General features: G+C 41.5%; 1 protein-coding gene across 7 annotated transcripts in view; it reads left to right on the top strand.

Annotated features, from left to right (window-relative positions):
- The window catches only part of Abl2 (ABL proto-oncogene 2, non-receptor tyrosine kinase), an 87,779-nt gene that overhangs the window by 13,024 nt on the left and 52,499 nt on the right, over positions 1-22,256 (top strand). The gene's annotated exons all lie outside the window — the stretch shown is intronic.

Raw genomic sequence — 22,256 nt, 5'->3', positions numbered from 1 at the left:
TAACTTTCTCATGTTTTTAGACATGTTAAAACAACTTAATAAAATAAATGTATATTATTACTATCAGGAAATATGTGTCTTTTAGACAGTTTGAGATAAAATAGGTGGTACAGACCTGTATTTCCCTCTGCTCTGGACGCTTAGGCAGGAAAGCTAGAGTTTAAGGTTTGTCTGGGCTACAGAGTGAGTCTCCAAGCAGCATGGGCACTGAGACCTTGTTTTCGCTGAAGGTAGAGCTCTTGCTTAGTATGTGTGAGGCCCCACATTCAGTCCCCAGTGAATAAATGTAGGTATGGTGGTGACACGTTTAATTAACAAAATGACGTTTCTTTTTTTTTTTTTTTTTTTTGGTTTTTATGAGACGGGGTTTCTCTGTATTGTTTTGGAGGCTTGTCGGTCAAGCCCGGCCTCAAACTCACAGGGATCCGCCTGCCTCTGCCTCCCGAGTGCTGGGATTAAAAGTGTGCGCCACCACCGACCGGCACAAAATGATGTTTCTAACTTTAAACAGATTTTTAAAAAAATCTTAATTCTTTTCATTGTTGTTTGCTTTTGGATGCATTGTCTATTTGTGTGTGTGTGTGTGTGTGTGTGTGTGTGTGTGTGTGTGTGTGTGTATGCATGTGTGTTTGCTAGGCAAGTGTTTCGCCACTGGGCTAAGCTCCCCAACTCCTCCACCTTGTGTTTGGAGACAGGGTCTCTCCCTCCACCTGGAACTCCTAGATTTGACTAGACTTGCTGGTCAGCAAACCCCAGGAATCTTTCTGTTCCTGCCTCCCCAGTGCTGGTGTGTGCTGCCTGGGCTGACTTTTTATATGGATGTTGGAGGCTTGCTTGGCAAGTACTTCATTGAGTGCTCTCCCTAGCCCCTTTGTTTCTTTGAAAAACAAAAACAAAAACCGGTGTGTCATGTGGCCTCACTATACTAGAACTTCTAATCCCCGTGCCTCTGCTTCCCAAGTGTTGGGATTGGAGGCCTGCACCTCTCTGTCCAGTTTATACCTGCATTCTTGAGGCTTTTAGGTTTCTTGGTGGGTCCTTGTAATTATAGCATAGAGCTGTAAACTATTTTTTTTTAAGACAGGGTCTCACTGTAGCCCTGGCTGACCCAGAGCTTGCTATTGTATAGCTCAGGCTGGTCTTGAACTCACAGAGGTCTGTCTGCTTCTGCCTCTCAAGTGCTAGTATTAACAGCATGTACCACCACACCTGGCTGTAACTATTTGTAAAGCATGCTGTTAATAGCACAGACTTATGTGTTAGACCATGTGAGTTTAAGATTCTCAGGTAAATTAATGATTTTTGGTAGCTTGACTTAGGTATAACAAATTTAGAACCTTAAGAGACCTTAGAAGTCATATGATTCTAGGCATGTTATTTTTTTCTCATCTAAAATAGTAGTCTTGAGAGTACCTACCTGACAAAGTTGTTGAGAGGATTAAATTATTTTGTGTGAAATTCCTGGAGTGTGTGTTGTATATGGTAAGTAGAAGGTGATAGTTGTTAGCACCTACATCTTTTGAAGAAATGATGTTTTATTTGTGTGTGTATAGTAGTGGGGATTGAATACAGGGCCTCACATACGCTAGGCAAATGCTCTACTATTGAGTTACATACTGTTCCAGTTTCTCTCTCTCTCTCTCTCTCTCTCTCTCTTTTTTTTTTTTTTTTTTTTTTTTTTTGGTTTTTCGAGACAGGGTTTCTCTGTGGCTTTGGAGGCTGTCCTGGAACTCGCTCTGTAGACCAGGCTGGCCTCGAACTCACAGAGATCCGCCTGCCTCTGCCTCCCGAGTGCTGGGATTAAAGGCGTGCGCCACCAACGCCCGGCATTCCAGTTTCTCTTTTATTATTGCTGCTGTTGAGGTGCTTTCAGGTAGCTCCAAATGCCCAAATGCATTTTTAAAAACAGTCTGAAAAATGCTAAAGCTACGATGACTTTGGGATATTAACATATGGTATCATAATCGAGGTATATGCTGTGCCTTGGTTTAATTTCCATGTTTCTGGATGTGTACTTAAGCATAATATGCAGGTTTATTTTGTTTTTATTACAAACCAGCTTCTGATTGGATGTGTTTGCTTAGTAGTTCACTTAGGGAAATCACTTATTCCTCTCTTACAAAGAAGCTGGGCACCAGCACTTGGGAGATAGAGGTGGGATGATCAGGAGTTTAAGGTTATCCTTAGTTATACAGTGAATTCAAGGCCAGCTTTGAATACAGGACACCGTGCCTCACCTACCCTCCCTCTCCCTCCCAAAAGGGACAAAGTTTATTTAAAAATGATCCTAAAAATACTTCCGAGTAGCTAAGCTAGACAAGAAATGGAGAGCTAGTGGAGCTAAGTACAGAGGTGCTGAGGGAATGTTATACGTGATGTGTTGGGGATCATGGCATGTGTGGGCAGCAGTCACTACAGCCGGGCCTGGTGGAAACTGTGGAGCTGAAATGCACGCTGTGAGAAAGCAAAGGCTGCATGCTTGCCTTTCCCATTGTGGACGCCGGGGGTTTTGGCATCATCTTTGCTCGGTGTATCTGTCTGGTGTACTTTCCTCCAGCTGGCTTTCATGGTTTTGTCTTGTCTGTAGTGTATAATAGTTGCTCCAGTGAGACAGGGTTTCTTTGTATAACAGTCCTGGCTGTCCTGGAACTCACTTTGTAGACCAGGATGGCTTACACTGACATCTGCTTGCCTCTGCTGGGATTAAAGGTGTGCGCCACCACCTGGCTCTTAAAACATTCTTTTGGCTTATCCTTGCTGCTGAGTGGGCTGGTCTTTCTTTTAAACTGCAAATGATTTAATTATTGAAAGGTCAGTGGTTTCAGCCACTGAATTCAGAAGGTGTGCAGGTCTTCCTGCCATCTCCTCTGAGCTGTGTAATGTGGCAGCACTCAGTCTTTTGCATGTCCAGAGGTAGATTATATTTACACACACACATGCATTTCTATGTATGCATATGTAGCCCCTGGCGCTCTCCTCTGTTTTATTATTTATTTGTAAGCTTTTTATATTTCCTTGTTGTGTAAGTAAATGTAAATGTGTGGGCACATGTGTGCCATGGTGTATGTGTGGAGGTTAAGAGTATCAGTGACTTGAGGGCGTGGACTCTTTCCTGCTGAGAACAGGTCATCAGGCTTGGTGGCGGGTACCTTTCTCCTGAGTCATCTCACTTGTGTGGTGTCCCCTTCTCCCCCATTAGACCAGTGGAAATATATACACCGTTTGGCAACTTGTTCCTTATCCCCTCCCTTAATTTGTATTGGTTGATTCGTCTTCATCAGCAAATATAGAACTTACTGATTTATTATTGGTGTGTACTTGATGCATGTATGGGCGTGTGCATCCAGTGCATGTGTGGAATTGGTTGTCTTCTACGTTTATGTGATACTCTAGTTTTTCTTTCTGTTGTGATGAAACACTAGCCCAAAACAACTTGGGAAGGGAAAGGATGTTCGTCTTACAAGTTACTGTCCATCATCAGGAGAAGTCAGGACAAGAACTCAAGGCAGAAACTGGAACAGACACTATGGAGGAGTGCTAATTATTGGCTTGCTTTCGGTTCAGCTACCTTCTTAGACAGCACAGACTCACCTGCTGTATAAGATGGGGTGGATGGTACCACCCACAGTGGGCTGGAGCCTCTTCATCATTTAGTAATCAAGAATATGCTTCACAGACATGCCCACAAGTCAGTCCCATGGAGGCAGGTCCTCGATTCAGGTATGCCGACAGCTAAAGCTAACTGTGACTCAGGTTGCCAGACTTAGGGCAGCAAGCACCTTTACCTGCTGAGCCATCTCTCTGCCTTTTCTTTTCATGATGATCTTCCTACCTCAGCTTCTCAGTTGTGGTTATCACCATGCTTGGCTCCTTTTGTGTGTGGAGCTCTGAGGTCAGCTTTGAGTGTTCTTTGGGAGACAGGCAGACACTGGCTTTGTGTCTCATGGGAACCTGAGGCTTGCCTGCTAGGCTAGGCTAGCTAGCCAGTGAGTCCCTGGAGCTGTCTTTTCCACCTGAGCCATCTTCCGTGCCTTCCTTCCTTCCTTCCTTCCTTCCTTCCTTCCTTCCTTCCTTCCTTCCTTCCTCCCTCCCTCCCTCCCTCCCTCCCTCCCTCCCTCCCTCCCTCCCTCCCTCCCCCTTCCAAGGATATATATCACTTTATTGTATGGGTGAATTTTATAATTAAGTTATGTGAGTACTACAATGAAAAATCGTGGAATGTGTCACTTTACACATCTGTTAGCACAGTTCTGAATTAGCTGCATGGAATTGGAATTGCTGATAGAAAGGGTGTAGGTTTTTCAATATGACTACCATTGAATACTTTCTATATGTCATTTTGTGAATACAGTGAATATGCTTGGTGCTAGATAAGTGTTTCAGATTTGGGAGCTTTAGGGCTTTGTGTAGATTCTGCAGGTTGAGTGTCCCTAATCTAAAATTCTGAAATCTGAAATGTTCCAAAATTTAAAGCAGCATTTGGGAACTTGGGTCATATTGGATTAGGAGTATTTGTTTTGGAATATTTCAGACTAAGCATGCACAACCGTTTCGACGTTCTGCACTCATTTAGTCTATTTCTGGGCTTTCTGTACTTCTTATGCTGATTTTCCTGTTTAAGTATGCACCAGGATCACAATGTTTTAGTTACTGTAGTTTTGCAATATGCAGCACAGCATGAAGGTCAGGATCTAGAAGAGCTAAATTGCCTGTCCTTGACTCTCATTTCTAGCATTTTTCAACTACTCATCCTTGTCAGTGTCCCCAATGTGCTACTAGGTACTTACGTTTTACCAGTGTGCTTATTATCTCTAGGGATACATTTTGGAAAGAAAATAAGGATCACAAAAACCATAACAAAACCCCCATGTTATTTCCAAAGGGAACACCTCAGTTGGACTAAAACAAAAAAAGAAAAGTCACATAATAAACTTGAGACTCATAACCCTAGAAAAACCTGCTTGCAATGTTGGCACTTGGCTATCTGGGAGCTTGGGTTTCTGGAAGGTTCCCTACATTCTTGGGTCTGAAAAGAATGACTCCATAACACGAATTAATAAATGACCCTGGGACAGATATTGGGATTCAAACTTCAAGCTGAATATTAGAAAAGCAAAGCAGCTGGCCACTAGCTTCTTATCTTTTCCTCAGGCTGAATGGGCTGATCCTGCTTCCATGAGCTCTCACCAAGCCTCAGACTGTAACCTCTCCTCAGCGTGGCTGGAGAATGAATGCCTCCTCCTGCTTTGCTTCTGTCTTACACACTTACCTAATGTTGGGATTAAAGGTGTGAGCTATAATTATCTTTTACACTGAGTCACTCTTGTATAGATCTGGGTGGCCTTGGACTCAGAGATCATCTGCCTCTTAATCCTGAGTCCTAGCTTCTGGCTGCTGGGATTAAAGGTGGGTGCCTGGCTTCTATGGCTTCTGGCTGACTTTGCTTTCTGAATCCTCAGGCAAGCTTTAATAAATCACTATATGACTTTAATATATCACTGCATGACTTAGTCTGTTAAATTGTGTAAAGTGGTTGATACTGGACATCTGCATTCTTTCTGGGATTTTGAAGTTTTGATAGAGGATAGGCAGAGGATGCTTATGTGACTGCCTCACAAAAGAAACAGAGCTAGACTTGGAGACATTTGATCAAGTGCCCTACCACTGAGCTGCATTCAGTGAAGAACGACTTTTGGAAGAGTGCCTGCTTTCTTGTAAACTGTCAGTATGCCCATTGCCTCTGGTGATTATGCTTTGTGTTCTTTTGCTGTAGCAAGTGATGGTCTCCACCTGGTTGGTTAGCTCATTTGGTTAGATCTCATAGTGTGACTATAGGTATGTGCTGAGTTCTCTGTCAAACCAGGAGGTGGGCTTGGAGACTCTGACCCCACAGTAGGTGGGATATATTTATAACTGAAAGTTACCTCGATTCTATAAAGTTTCTTTGGGGAAGCACCCAATGAATAGTTGTCATTTGTTTCTCATTGTCCCCACATATGGCACTAGGTAGAATAAGTAAAGCTAAAACTAAGTTCAGCTTCTAAAGAGGGACTGAGGGGAACAAAAAGCAAAAAACCCAAATTCTCTTTTTGATATGTGGGTTTGAAGTTTCTGTTAAAGGGGCAATATTTGCCTTTTTCTTTTCTTTCTTTCTTTCTTTCTTTTTTTTTTTTTTTTTTTTTTTGTTTTTACGAGACAGGGTTTCTCTGTATTGTTTTGGAGGCTATCGGTCCAGCCTGGCCTCGAACTCACAGAGATCCGCCTGCCTCTGCCTCCCGAGTGCTGGGATTAAAGGCGTGGGCCACCACCGCCCGGCGCCTTTTTCTTATTGAGATAGGATCCTCAAAGCCCAGGTTTCCTTAGAACCCACGTGTAAGCTGGGTTTGAGAGGCAGAGGCAGGCACATCTCTGAGTTTGAGGCCAGCCTTATTTAATAGTGAATTCAGGACAGCCAAAGCTACATAGTGAGACCCTGTCTACAAACAAACAAACACAAACCCCTCTTAAGTAGTACAAACTAGCCTCAGACTCCAACAATCTTCCTGCTACTGTCTCCTTAGTATTGAGGTTACAGGAGTGAGCTACCACACCTGGTTTAAAGGTTCTGAGTGTCTTGGTAATTCATAGAAACACAAAGCTGTAGAAGAAAAAATGGGAGACACTAAGTGACTCAGACTGAAATGTATAAGGCACTGAGTTGTAGAAACTTTGTGAGTGGTACTTGGCATGGGCTGATGCATGTGTTAGCAAGTTTCAGTGACTGCAGAGTATATAAAAAGGTTGTAAGAGGGACTGGAGAGACTGCTCAGAGTTAAGATCAACAGCTGCTCTTCCAGAGGTCCTGTGAGTTCAAGTACCAACAACCACATGGTGGCTCACAACCATCTAAAGTGAGATCTGGTATCCTCTTCTGGTGTGCAGACATACAGGCAGAACATTGTATACATAATAAATAAATAAATCTTTAAAAAAAAAAGGTTGTAAGAGCAGCCCATATCCCCAGTGATTGGTTATTTTGTTTTATATTCACTCTCTGCCTTTTCCTTAATTAAAATGCATCAAAATTACCCAGAATACACTTTAAAAAAATTGAACCAAGCAGGTATACTCTAGATGAAAAACACTTTTCCCTGGTGATTTAGTTGTAACTTGTCCAGTTAAGACTTTACTGTAGGAAGCTGGTCATAGTGGTGCACACTTTTAATTCTAGCCGTTGGGAAGCAGAGGCAGGCAGATCTTTGAGTTCAAGTCTAGCCTTGTCTAACTTAAAGAGTTCTAAGCCAAAATGAGCTATATAGTGAAACCCTTTCTCAAAAACAAACTAAAAGACTTCACTAGATCCTAGAGTACAAATGCTAACTAAGGCCGATGTCTGTAGGCCTGAAGAACTGAATGCAAGGTCATGTCTAAACATCTGAAGTTCATTGTCAGAATTGTGATGGTTCAGGAGAGGAACATGGAAGGTATATGGGACCTGGACAGAATTTTCACTTAATAGAAGTCATAAAGCAGTGATTCCACTATGAGAAACCTTGCCACCGCTGCCAGTGGGAGTGCTCTGAAACATGCCAGACAATCTACATGGAAATGACAGGCAGGTCCATGGGCTGCTAAGGCCTGTGGTTAGAAGGCCCATATTAATTCTGTGTCTGACAATTTTCTTTATCCAGTCCCAATCTGTTACTTTCTCTACAGTAAACTCAGTCACACAATGGGGTGGGGTGGGGCACTATTGGACTGGGAAGTCTAGCATGCATAAGGTCCTGGGTTTCATGTGCAGTACAAAAAAGGGTTTAGTGCCATATGATGAGGGGCATGTGTATGTAGGTACAAATGTATGTGGGTGCTGGAAGAAGCTAGAAGAGGGCATTGGCTCCCTTGTGCTGGGTTGCCTGACACAGGTGCTGGGAACTGAAGTCAGATCTGCTGCAAGAACAGCATGTGATCTCAACCACTGAGTGTGTATCCCGCGCGGTGTGAATGTCTTAAGAGAGCTTCTTGCCACCTTGCCCAGGCTGCTCTTGAATTCCTGAGCTCAAGTGATTCTCCCTGTTTGGTCTCCAGAGTGTTGGGATTCCAGGCATGAACCACTATACTCAGCAATTTATATTTGATGGGGACAGAGACCATCAAAATTATAGTGGGCTTGGTTGACTGGCCTTGAAGTATATTTGATTTTGCCTTTAGCTGAATGTTTTACTATCTCCTGGGTCCTATTGTTGCTATTGAGAAAGTAACTGTCAGTGTAATTCCTGGAGACAACCTGTCATTTTCATCTGGTGGGGTTTTTTTTTTAATATAAGTTTCTTTGTCTGTGGTGTCTGCATCATGGCTAGGCTTCTTATTATTTGTCCTGCTAACATGATTCTTTGTGCTTCCTAAAACTACAGCAATTTTGGAAAAGCAAATTAGCTCCTCAGATAGAACCTTCTCATTTTGCTATTCTCTCCTTGAATGTTATTTTGGCATATTTTGGACTTTCTCTTTTGTCCTTGTGTCACTTAAGCTCTGTTCTGTAGGACTTCTCCCTCCCTCCCTCCCTCCCTCCCTCCCTCCCTCCCTCCCTCCCTTCCTTCCTTCCTTCTTTCCTTCCTTCTTTTTAGTACTGTGCAATGTTTTATTTCATCAAAGTGGTTTTTTTTTGTTTTGTTTTGTTTTTTTAGAGACAGTTTCTCTGTGGTTTTGGAGGCTGTCCTGGAATTACCTCTTGTAGACCAGAGATCCACCTGCCTCTGCCTCCTGAGTGCTGGGATTAAAGGCGTGCACCACTACTGCCCGGCTCAAAGTGCTTTTTTTTTTTTAGTGACCTGATCTACAGTTTAATCCATCAAACCTCTAATTTCAGTTACTATTTTCATTTCTTCAAGTTCTTTTTGACTCCTTTAATAATCTTTTTGGTTTTTTTTTTTGTTGTGCTAGAATACTATACAGATACTTAAAATGTATACTTAACAACTTTTAAGTGTACAGATCCGTGGCATTGAGTAAATTTTTATTGTATGACAATCACTACTATTTCTCTCCAGAACTTTTTTTTTCTTCTCGAGACAGGGTTTTTCTGTGTAGCCCTGGTTGTTCTGGAACTTGCTCTGTAGGCCAGGCTGGCCTCAGACTCAGAGATCTGCTTGCCTCTGTCTCCTTAGTGCTAGGATTAAAGGTGTGTGCCACTACTGCCCAGCTTCTCCAAAAGTCTTTTATCTTCCTAGACCCAAACTTGAATCTGTTAAATATTAAATATTTGACATCTTCCAAGCCCCAAGCAACCACTATTTTTCTTTTTATCTCTGTGAATTTTCTATTCTGGATATGTTTAAATTTTTTCCTCTACATTTTATTTTGTGTGTATGTGTGTTTGTAGGTGTCCACTCGAGGCATGGCACACATGTGGAGGTAAGAGGTTTTCTGTTGAAGGAGTTGGTTTCTCCCTCCACCCCGAGGGTCCCAGGGATTGAACTTGTTGTTAGGCTTGGTGATAGGCATGCTTATCTGCTGAGCCATCTCACCAGCCCTGCAGGTGTCCTACGTTTAAGGTTGAGGGCATTTCACTGTAAGTTTGCATCACACTCTGTCCAACTCTGTCTATGGACCACTTGGGTTGAGTATTCATGTAAATAGTGTGTGTGTGTGTGTGTGTGTGTGTGTGTGTGTGTGTGTGCGTGCAAATAACTCTTTTTTCCCTCTTTCCCCTAAAACAGGCCTTGAACTATGTAGTTGAGAGTGGCCCTGAACTCCTTATCCTCTTGTTTGTATCTCTTAAGTGCAAAGCCATATAGGTGTACACTCTATACCCAGCTACAGGTACCTCTAAGTGCCTTTCATTTTATTTGACTTATATCCAGATATGGAATTGTTGGATCATTTGGTAATTCTGAATTTGAGAACCACCATTCTGTTTTCCATAGTGATTACACCATTGTACTTTACCACCGTGTGTTGGTTTGGATGAGAATACCCCATAGACTCAGGCATTTGAACATTTGGTCCCCAGGTGGTGGTGCTGTGTGGGAAGCTTAGCTGGTGTGTCCTTGTTGAGACAGTGTGTCACTGGAGGGCTTTGAGAATTTAAAAATTGTCTCCTTCAAGTTCTCTTTCTGCTTTGGCTTGTGGTTGGACATGTGAGTTCTCCTGACACCATGGCTGCTGCCTCAGTTCACTGTCGTGATGGCCTCTTATCCCTCTGAAACTGTAAGCCCAAGTAGACCCTTCTGTCTGCAAGTTTCCTTGGTTATGGTGCTTTATCACAGCAACAGAAAAGTAACTGATACAAACTGTAAACTGAAGTAAACCCTTTCCTCCCCAATTGCTTTGGGCCAGACTGTCTTATCACAATAGAAAGGACACTGTGATACCTTGTTTTAGCTACTATTCTGTTGCTGTGCTAAAGCATCATGGCCAAAAATGACTTATGGAAGAAAGAGGCTATTTTGGCTTCCAGTTCTGGAGGACTAAGGGATGCCTGGCAGCAGGTGGCAGAATGGGAAGCCGAGAACTCGCACCCTCAGTCACTGGCATGAAACAGAAAACTTGCCAGGGGAAGGCCATGAGCACTTCAGAGATAACCCTAGTAGCATAACTTTCTCCCTCAAACAGCACCACCAGCTGGGTCCTAGTCAAACACGCAAGCCTGTGAAGGGCACTTCTTGTTCAAACTACCACGCTCTCCAATAGCAAGTACATAAAGATCTTAATGTCTTCACAGTTTTTATTATGCTTAAAATTTTTGCCAAACAATGGTGGTGCATGCCTTTAATCCTAGCACTTAAGAGGTAGGCAGGTGAATTTGAGATAAGGCCAACGTGGTCTACAGATCAGTTTTCAGGACAGTCAGAACTACGCAGAGTAACCCTGTCTCAAAAAAAAAAAAAAACTGAAACAAAACAAACACAAAGAAAACCCCATTTTAAAAATAGTAACCATGGCTCATAGATATGAGGTAGTGTCTCAGTATGGCTTTGATGTGCTTTTCTCTAATGACTAGTGATGTTGACCATTTGTATGACTTTCTTGGGAACATTTTCAAGTCTTTTGCTTGTTTTTAGATCAAACTGTTTGCTTTTTGCTCTCGTTATTGAACTTGGTTGCCAGTGTCCTTTTGTTTGCTTCACTGCCATTCCTCTTTTTCCCTCAAGCACACTAAACTCAGTATGTTCCTGTATTCATTCTCTCATATCGAATTATCCCAAATTCATCTGTAAAACAACATTTATTATCCCAAAAATCCTTGGAGAGCAACTTAGCCTGGCTGTTTTGACTGTTAAACTGCTGGCTTGAGCGCCAAACATCTGAAGGCTTGTCTGGGACAACAGGATCTATTCTGAGATGTCCCTCAGGTCTTGTTCCATGGACTTCTCTGGAGCATCCTCACACTGATGGTTAGCTTTCCCCAGAGAGAGAATAGAGTACCAGGTATCCTTTCACCAAGTAGTTACTGAGACATACAACTTTATTTCCATCTTACTCTGTGTTAGGAACAAGTTTCTAATTCTACTCAAAGAGGGAACTAACCTTCCCTTCCTGAAAGAAGTATCTGTTTGGCTGAGGGAATGTAGTTCAGTGGTTCAGCGCTTGCTTGTCTGGTGTGTGAGGCTTTGGAGATAAAATCAGTAGCCCAGTTTGGCTTCAAACTTACTGAGTAGCCAAGGCTGACCTGGAATGCTGATCTTCTTTCTATTTCTCATGTGCTGGGTGACCATGGGTGTGCACCACCATACTCTGCTAAGATGTTTCTCTAAAGAAAATTCTAATTGAAACTCTAAAAAAATAATCTAATAGTTTTGATGGAGCTAATACTAATAATGTGGTGTCTGATATTATTCTAGACCAAATGTCTTAGACATTACATTTTATCTTTATAATAACATGGAAGATAATAGAGCTATCTAGAAGAGTCCTGTGACAGTGATTATATAAATAAATCAAGAAAAGATAGGCTACATAGCAGGCAGTATGAGAGACAATAATAGGGGATTTATTTACTTCGGGACAGTTGCTGATTTTAGCTAAGATTTGAAGGTAAGAGTTAGGTCACGGGGAAGGGATGGGAGTACTTTAGACAGAAGGAGCAGAACATGGAGGAGGAAAAGAGGTGTTTCCCTGTCTCCTGTGTGGGAAACTTGGTATGCATGCCCAGCACACTGTGTATTTAAAAAAAAAAAAGGAGCATGTTAGGGTTTTCTAGAGAAATAGAACTGACAAAGTGAATCTATGTGTATATGAAGGGAAATTATTAGCATGGCTTATAAGTTGTAGTCTAGGTAGCCAAACAATGACTGTTTCCCAACGGAAGGTCTAAGAATCCAGTAGTTCTTAGGCCATAAGGCTGAGTGTGTGAGCCAGTCTTCAGTATACACTGGAAACCAGAAGAAGCAGACTCTAATGCCAGTGAAGAAATGCCTCAGCAGCAGGGTTAGATGAGCTTGCCAGCGAGAGTGAGGACAGGCAGGTAAAAAACAAAAGCTTTTTCCCCTCCTTTTATATCTAGTTGCCACGAGAAGGTGTGGCCTAGATTTTGGGTGAATCTTCCTCAAAAGATCCGGGTTGAGGGTGGGTTTTCTCACTTCAAATAATAATCCTTTAGGTGTGTCTAGCTGCTTTGTTTTTTTTGTTAAATTCCAGATGTAGTAAAGTTGACAACAAGACTAGCTATTGCAAGAAAATACTTTTTTTTTTTTTTAATAAAGATGTTAACAATGCTTTTAAATTGTTAAATTGTTTTTCAACCATGGGCATAGTTGTTGCTGCTGGCTTGCAATCCCAGGATGAAGAGGGAAAGTCAGGAGGATCATTGTAAACTTGAGGCAATATAAGGAGACCTTTTCTCAACAAAAACAAGCAAAAATGTTTTCCAGTTATTTATTTTTATTCTACATTAACAGGAATAATATGTTTGTTAGCAATATGGCACGTGGGACCTTGGTGGATTCCATGGCAGGCGGGGGACAAATATGCCGGGCAGACAGAGCTTAAGTGAGAAGTTTTATTAGAAAGGGAAGGGTGGGGAAGGGAAAAAAAGAGAGAGGGGGGAGGAGAGGGGGAGAGAGAGAGAGGGAGAGAGGGAGAGAGAGAGAGAGAGAGAGAGAGAGAGAGAGAGAGAGAGAGAGAGAGAGAGAGAGAGAGAGAGAGAGAGAGAGAGAGAGAGAGAGAGAGAGAGAGAGAGAGAGAGAGAGAGAGAGAGAGAGAGAGAGAGGAAGGCAGGAAAAAGTCCTGTCTGCCCCTTCAGAGGAACAGCAGGAAAGAGAGCAGAAGTGGGCAGGTGTTTTTCTTTTAAAGAGCCAGGGTACATAAACCTGCCATGTGCAGGTAGGTGAGAGGTGGGGCCAGGTTTGCCTGGAGTACAACAATGGTATATTAAAAAAATTTTTTTCTAAGCCCCTATGAGTAGTTTTGACTTTTTGGAAAGTAACCTGCTTAATATTCATAATTAGGTTGTTGACTTTCAGATCAATGAACTATTTTAGCTTTCATATTAAATTCCTTTATTTAAATTGTGTTTTAGGAAAATATTAAATTGGCTTTAATTTCAAATTGTATTTTTATGTAAAAGTACTTTGAAGAGATTATATTAGAAACAATACTTTAGGAAAAAACAGGTTTCTGTTTTGTAAGAACTTTTTTGATCTCAGAATTATAACATTTACAAAAACCAGTGTTATATTGCTTTCACTATGTGTAAAAAGGAGTTTTTTTTTTGTAAGTGAATTTATCAGTTTTACTAAATTAAAAAAAAAAGTTCCTTACCAGGCTGCTAGGGGCTACTCCAGCGTCTAGGCAAAAGATCCAGTTACCATTACAGCTGAAAAATTACCTCCCTTCTAGAGTAATTAGCACTATCTCATTTGCTTATGTGAATAAAGTAGACTTTTAGGGCTGGTTTGGGCTATTAATTTTGACAATAATATGCACCTTTGGTAAGGATTTGCTGTAATTTTATTTTTATACTTATTCGTCGGTGTGATGTGTGGAGAGGTCAGAAGACAGCCTGTGTGTGTTCTCTCTTCTACAGTTGTGGGCTCCAGTGCTGGAACTTGGGTTGTCAGGCTTGGCAGCAAGCCCCCTTACTCACTGAGCCATCTTGCTGGCTCTGTTTTATTATTAAAATGGGAAAATTCATTGGCCACTTTTTCTAAAGGTGCTGTCTCACTTGTGGAAAAGTTACAGTTTTCTTCTTTGGTACAAAATATGTTTCTTATTTGTTCTTTACATTATACTTTTCCTTGGAGAATCAGAAAAGCTGGTATTTGGTTAGAGTTACCATTTCTTTTTAAAATTATGTTTTTGCAAACACTGTGAAAGTGCTATGTTTGTAGCCTTAGAGACAGGCACCTGGAAGGACTTTCATGTTACCTTCAAAACCACTTAACAAACTGACTATGGTGGCGTGTGCTTTTGTGGTCCCAGCACTGATATTGGAGGGAGACGAAGCAGGTGATCTTCAGTGCAAGGCTAGCTTGGGCTTTATGGTGAGTGAGACTGTTACAAGCACACGAACAGCTGGCCCAGGTACTTAACACTTAAATACAATGCAGTGTGTGAGTTATGCTTTAAAGAAAAATATGTAGAGAGAGAATGCCCTATCTCTCCTCTCTCTCCTTCTCCCTCTTCTCCAGTGTGTTATGTAGTCAAGTTGGTCTTGAACTTAGCATATAGCTGGGGATGGACTCAGACTGAGTTCATATTTAATATGGCAAACTTTCAAGAAAACAGTTTAGGTACTTATGTATTAAGAAAAGTTTATTGAGAGAGAGAGAGATAGAGAGAGAGTGAGAGAGAGAGTGAGTGTGTGTGTGTGATGTGCATACTGTAGAACATATGTGGAAGTCAAAGGACAACTTTTGGGAGTCAGTTCTCTCCTTTCACCACGTGAGTCCCAGGATAGAGCTCAGTCTTGATGGCAAACAGCTTGACTAGCTGAGCCATCTCGTGGGCCCTGTGTCCTCTACTTCTCTCCTCCCCCTTTTGAAAACATTTTTACTTTGAGGCAGGGTCTTGTGGAGTAGTCCAGCCTCACTTGAACGCAGCACCCTGCTGCCCCATCCTCCTGACTACAGGCTTGCATCACAGGTGCACAGGCATGGGCTTCAAATTTAGTTGCACTGGAGCTGGAGAGATGGTTCAGAGGTTAAGAGCACTGACTGCCCTCCCAGAGGGCCTGGTTCAGTTCCCAGCACGTGCGTGGCAGCTCACAGCTGTCTATATATAATTCCAGTTCCAAGGGACCTGACACCTTCACACAGACATACATGCGGGCAAAACACCAATGCACATTAAAAAAAAAAACAGAAAAGTAAATTTAGTTGTCCTAACCCCCCTCTGTCTCTGTCTCTCTGTCTCTCTGTCTCTCTGTCTCTCTGTCTCTCTCTCTCTCTCACATACACACACACAGAATTTTTCTATATAATTTTCATGCATACTGTTTTTCACTCTGTTCATAAATAAAGGTTAACTTAATTACCAAATTTAACTCGGTTCACCTAATTCATGCTACTTTACAACAAATGGGTGAAGCTGTCTGAAGTCATGAGAGTGAGACTTTGAGGCTGTGGAAATTGAGGCTGTGGGATCAGAACAATATATGTATTTATCTGCTGATGGAGGAGGCCTGGGAGATGGTTCTATAGGCCGTTACAGACACAACAGTGTTGGGTGGCAGGGTTGCACTGTTGTACATTTGTTTTACTCTTATTTCCCCATGACATGGGATTCAAGAAAGTTAGGGGTAATTAGGCCTTTTACTTGTCCATCTGGTTTGGATGATTTAGCATTCCCATGATAGCAGCTGTGGTGGATTAAGAGATGGATTATTCCTGTGGACCAATTTCCCTAACCAGTTCTGTGCCTACTAAGTAAAGTTCCTGGTTCTGTATCCTGACTAAACAGTGACTAATTCATATTTTTATGTAAGATATAAGGCTATATTCTGTTTTATACTTTTTTGATTATTTGTAATAAAATGTATTTTTCTCAAACTACCACAGCAAGAAAAACCATTTATAGCGCTTGTGTTTAGGCCAGTTTTGTTTATTTTCATGGGATGGCACACACACCAGCATTGCATGTGAGGTAGTGTTTTACCCCAGAGCAGAACCTTTCATTTCTATGGCCATTTCCAATTGATGTTCATTTTTTTGTTTTTTGTTTTTCTGAGACATTTTCTCTGACTGGCCTTGAACTTAGAGAACTGCCTGCCTCTGCCTCCTTAGTGCTGGGATTAAAGGTGTGCATCACCACCATCCAATGCTATTCAGATTTTCTAATTTCAGTTCTGTTCCGTTTCTCATATCACTAGATAGAATATTGGTTACTAATGGAGGGAAAGTCTTATGACTTCTAAAAATCTGAAATGAGTGTAGATTAGTGACAATCTTACTTCAACTAACATTGGAAGAATATAGATTAAGTGATATGAGACTGAATATATATAAAAATAATTTCGTAAAGGAGGAGTAAGATTGTCATGCTGTCATACCATTGTTCATAATTTAATTTTGCAGACATGGATAGCCAATAAAACATTATCTGAGCCGGGTTCCAAAGCTGCACAGAGAAACCCTGTCTCGAAAAAACAAAACAAAAACCCTCCAAACCCCCAAAACAACAACAACAACCCCAAACATTGTCTGAGTTTGAATTTAAGGCTTCGGAGTAGATAGACAGGACATGTTAGGGCATCCTGGGTTAGTATGAGACAGTAGGTAGATAGATCAGCAAGCATACAATGTAAAAGTATTGTTATGAGTTTATTATTTCTTACTCCTACTCTTCAATAATAGAGCTCAAATCTAGAGGGAGAATAATATGCAACTAACATGCCCTGTCTATCTACCCCTTCTGAATACAGTGAACCCACTTATACTGCTCATATGCACATGACTGTGGGGCTGTCCATTAAAATCTGGCTACACCCCTAGGGGAAAATGAAGCTCCCTGTCTCAGCAGCCGTCAACTGCCAGTAACTCAGCAGCTAGGAGTCATTTTGAATGGATTAACCTTGTAGAGGTAGAAAATGGAAGCAGCCAAATATCCATGAGAATGTAGCATATGTACACAATGGGATTTTATTTGACTATAAAGAAAAACTAAATCATGAAATTTGCAGATAGGTGGAACTGAAAAAAAGTAAGCTGAGGTAACCCTAGGCTCAGGAAGACAAATGCCAAATATTCTCTCTCATGTATGGATCCTACTCTCTTAGTTTGGAGTGCCTACAGAAGCCGGGAAATCGTTAAGTGGCCATGGCAGCTCAGGGGTGGGGAATCATTCAGGGAGGGAGAGAGTAGAACATTGTGAAAGAAAAATACTTTTTTGGTGCATAAATGTGTGTGTGTGTGTGTGTGTGTGTGTGTGTGTGTGTGTGTGTGTGTGTGTGTCCATGTCCATGTCCATGCATGCGTGTTCATGTATAGTGATGTATACATCTGTGCAGGTACCTGCAAAGGCCAGAAGTAGGATCTTGAGTTATAGGTATCTTATGACCCACCCAAGTGTTTTGCCATTTCTCCAGCCCCACAGAGTTGTTTGCTTTGGGTTTTGGAGAGGATTTATGTAGTTCGGGATACTCTGGAACTGTATGTAGACCAGGCTGGCCTCAGACTTGCAAAGACGCTCCTGCTGTTTGGCTTCTTGAGTTCTACATGTGCTTGAATATCTCTCAATAAAATTTTCTTAAAAATCCTGAAGAAGAAAATTATTTTGTTCCTGATCATATATCAGGTGTCAGGCTTGGCCCGCAGCCCAGTGACACAACACTTGTCTAACTTGTATAAGACCTGGGTTCAGTCCTTGAGTGAGTGAGTGAGTGGCAGGGAAGAGACAGACAGAAGGAGACAGACCACACCTAGAGGTGTTATTTTGAAAAGATGTTATTTATTGGCATGTATAGGAGTCCACTGGGTATGTGACCATGGAGGTCAGAAGAGGGCACCAAATCCCTTCCAACTGGAATTAAAGATGGTTGTAAACCACTATATCAATGCTGGGAGCCAAACCTGGGTCCTCTGCAAAAGCATCAAGTGCTCTAAACTGCTGAGCCATCTCTGCAGCACCTCACCGTTTCTTGATTGCCACTGCAACCCCAATTTCCAGGTGGCATAAGAATTAGTTTGGGGGTTTTGTGGATAGAGCCTGAGTAAGTTAGGGGATTTTCCCAGACTCCATTAATCTGATTGTCAGCACTCCTTTACCATAGTAGAATAATTTCTCTGGTTTTGTACTCGAATGGTAATTTGATATCAAGTCTCTCTCTCCCTCTTCCTCTCTCTCCCCCTCTCCCTCTCTCTTCCCCTCTCCCTCTGTCCCCCTCTCCCTTTCTCCTTCTTCCCTCTTCTCCCCTCCCTCTTTCTCCCTTCCTCTCTCCCTCTTCTCTCCCCCCTCCCCAGGCCTTCTATATGCCAGACAAGTGTTGTGTCACTGAGCTGCAACCCAAGCCTGAGACTTGAAAAATGATTAGAAGCAAAATTACCTTCTTCTGGATTCTTTTTTTTAATTGTTATTTCATTTGCATTGGTGTTTTGCCTGCATGTATGTCTGTGTAAGGGTGTCAGATCTCAGGGTTACAGACAGGTGTGAGCTGCCATATGGGTCCTAGGAATTGAACCCTAGTCTTATGGACGAACAGCCAGTTCTTGAACGCTGAGCCATTTCTCCAGCCTCTTCTAAAGGATTCTTTAAGTATTTAGTGAGTGAGTGTGGTGTATTTATGTAAAGCTTAGAAGACAAATTGGGGGAGTTGGTTCTCTTCTACTATGTAGGTTTTGGGGATTGAACTCAGGTCATCAGACTTGGCAGCAGGTATCTTTACCTGCTGAACCCATTTGCCAGCCCATCTTCTTGGGGATTCTAAGGATGATGGAGGTATTGACTGCTGGTGTTGACCTAGTTTGACCTTCTTGTGAATACACAAACACTAGAGGCTTAAATATGAGCAGAGCATTTTCTGTAACCTCTCTCTTAAGTTGGTGGAAGACAGCAACGTAGGAATGGAGTAATCTTTCAGCAGCGTGCCTGGGCAGGCAGCTGTGCTGTTAGAATGCGTCTGTCAAATGTGTGTGCATTCTTTGTGGTGACAGTTTGCATCATTACAAGCTGCAAAGATGGTTAGGTATTGAGTGTTGTCTATTTGATATATGATGATTTTTTTCTGTTCCGCAATGAGATAATACCATACTTTTTAAATTGTGTTTTGCACAAAACCCACTGGAAACAATACCCTGCTCTGGAAGATATCCTTAAGCACTGTGAGTAGAGGAGCTCCTCTTTCCTCTCTAGTCCCTTTTTTCCTGCGAGTCCTCCCCTTGCTGCTTTACCAATCTTTACCAATCTCACCTAGAGTAGTCCTGTGATGGGACAAAACGGGGAGGGAGATTGTAGACCTTAGACACTGTTCCTAGGTAGTGCTGTAACTGTAGCATAGAGCCTTGGCAGTTCCTTGGAGGTGGGTATATGGTAAAGTGTCAGTCTACTTTTCTTTTTTCTACTTTTTCCTATTACTTTTGCTTACCAGCTTTCTTTGACTGAAGCTGTATGTGTGTTGCTAGGATAGGTGTATGGCTGCATATGGAGGCCAGGGTTTGAGGGTGTGAGAGGTTCTTTCTTGGTTCTTATTGCCAAGGTCTCTCACTGAACTCTCTGATTCAGCTAAACTGACTGGCTGTTGTCATCCGAGTAGTGTGTGTCGTCCGCCCCACCCCCGATACTTCTGTCTTTGCTTCTCTGGTGCAGAAGTTACAGGAGTGGACTGCTGTGCCTGCCTGGCTTATGTGGTGCTTGAGGTTCTCAGGTCCTTAGGCATCAATCACTTGAGCACCCTCCCTGACTCCAAAAGCTCTTTCAAGAGGCCATTGACTTTGACTGGTAGACATTCTTTTTCTTTTCTCTTCACTTTTTGTTTTGTTTTGTGAGAACATTTCATACAGTCCAGGCTGACCTCCAACTTGCTACATAGTTGATCCTGGCCTTGAATTCCTGATCCTTCTGCCTCCATTTCCCAAGCTGGGATTATAGATAGGTATGGGCATACCACATCTGGCTTAACTAGTAGATGTTCTTGATCTGTGATCCCAGAAACCTTTGGTTATGTCTTTATGTTATATGTTTTTGTGTTTGTTAGTGTGTGAGATTCTTTTTAAAAACATTTCTCTATTTTAGTGTGTGTATGCTCAGAGCCTGTACCGGAGTGTATGTATGTGTTTGTCCAGCATGTATAGGAACTCATGGAGGTCAGAAAAGGATGCTGAATTCCTAGAACTGGAGTTGCAGGTAGTTGTGAGCTGTCATGTGAGTGCCCAGAACTGAAGCTTGCTCCTGCAAGAGCAGCAAGAACTCATAACCACTGAGTCTTCTCTTCAGTTTCATGAGGCTATTCAAAAAGCTTTAGATTACATTTAGTTATTTGTTTGTGTGTATGTGTGGGGGCACATACAAGCCATAGTGCACAAATGGAGATCAGAGGCCAACTTGTGGCAGTTGGGTCTCTCATTATACCTTGTGGGCCTGAGAGGTCAAATGCAGGTTATTAGCTTGGTTGCAGTGTCATTACCTTGTAGGGCCATTTTCCTGGCCCCAGTATGTGAGGTTCCTGAGGACCAAAGACCATGGCTTCTTATTGCCTTAGTCTCCCCCAATATCTCCCACCGTTTTTATTTGTTTTGTATGAATATGTGTGTAGGCACTTGCATATTATAGAGTGTGTGGAGGGCAGAAGACAGCTTTTGAGGAAATTGGTTCTCTCCTACTGTATGCGTCCTGGGGATTGAACTCAGGTCTCCTCAGGCTTGGTGGCAGGTTCCTTTATTCACTGAGACATCTTGACAACAGGCACTTTGCATTAAAAAAAATAAATAAAAATAACTTAAAAATGAAACCCAATTGCTTATATATCCTAATATTTATAGTATGTGATGTTATAGAATATTGTCTATTAAATTTTATTTTCTTGTCTTTTTTCTGCTTTCTGTTGAGCTAGAGATTGCACTGAGGTATTGGCACGCTAGGCAGTGCTTTACCTCAGAGCTAGCCCTTCCTTGCCCTATCAAGGTGAAAATTGCTTAGACTTGTGAAATAATCAGTTATAAATAAGTCCAATGAGTAGTTATTGTAACAGTCATAATTAGTGTAATGTGGTTGCTTATTACAGGATTGGGATTTGAGATAGGAAGCTTAGAATTACAGACTTTGCCTTCATGAGGAGGAGTTATCTGTGCACTCTAAATAATTGTATGAATTATGTAAGCCATACCCTTCAAGATAAGTACAGCTGAGTTCTATACATTTTAAACTGGTGACTCATTGAATTATACTCTTGCTTAGATGTAACTGTGTAAGTGCAGTTGTTTCCCAATTTCCCCTTTTCCAGTAGTGCTGCTTTTCTTTTGTACCCTGACGTCAGTTGGTGCAGTGTGTGTTTTCCTTAGAATTAATGACTCAATAAGTTGTTCTCACGGAAAGCTTTCTAAAGATGGTATTCCTTTTGAAAGTGCATAATATTAATTGTTTTGCCATACAGTTTTATACTTCCTGTGTGTTCCCTAATTTTAATTGTGAAAACAATTAGGTAAACCAGTAGTCAAGGAACTTATAAGCATATTAAAAAATATCTTGGAATTTTTTTCTTTTGACTTGAACATTTTTAATACAGAATCAAGGATTTAGACTACTGGTAGAGAGTGCTTGCTGAGCATATATGGGCCCTGAGTTTGAGTGGAAGGGAAAGAAGAAAGTTTAATATGCAAATAATTGTTTGAAAACTCAAATTTATCTAAATTTATTTAGTTAAACATTTTAAATTAACAAATTAGAGTTAAAACCTGATCACTTAGCTGGATGGTGGTGGGGCACACCTTTAATTCCATCATTCAGGAGGCAGACTCAGGTGGATATTTGAGTTTGAGGCCAGCCTAATTTACAGAGAGAGTTCCAGGACAGTCAGGGCTGTTACACAGAGAAACCCTGTCTGGAAAAACCAAAATTCAAATAAACAAACAAAAAAACAAACAACTTGGTGACTTTTTTCTTGGTCCATTAGGGCAATTCATATGTGCCGATTATTTTCATAAAGAACATTGGCCTTTTAGATTCAGTTTTTAAACTTTTAGAAAATTATTGTATATATAATTTTTGTAGCTCACTAACTTTATGTATACAGCTTCATGCCATTAATTAAATTCATAGTGTGTGACAATTAATATTGTCTATTCCTAAATTTTGTTTTCATCAGTCAACATGGAAACTCTTATCTTCAGTAAAGAATACTTCCTCATTCC

This window comes from Mesocricetus auratus, unplaced genomic scaffold, assembly GCF_017639785.1.
Source record: "Mesocricetus auratus isolate SY011 unplaced genomic scaffold, BCM_Maur_2.0 Super-Scaffold_100676, whole genome shotgun sequence".
In the NCBI taxonomy this organism is placed as follows: domain Eukaryota; kingdom Metazoa; phylum Chordata; class Mammalia; order Rodentia; family Cricetidae; genus Mesocricetus; species Mesocricetus auratus.
The sequence above is the reverse complement of the archived record's forward strand: the minus strand, read 5'-3'. Positions and strand labels throughout refer to the sequence as shown.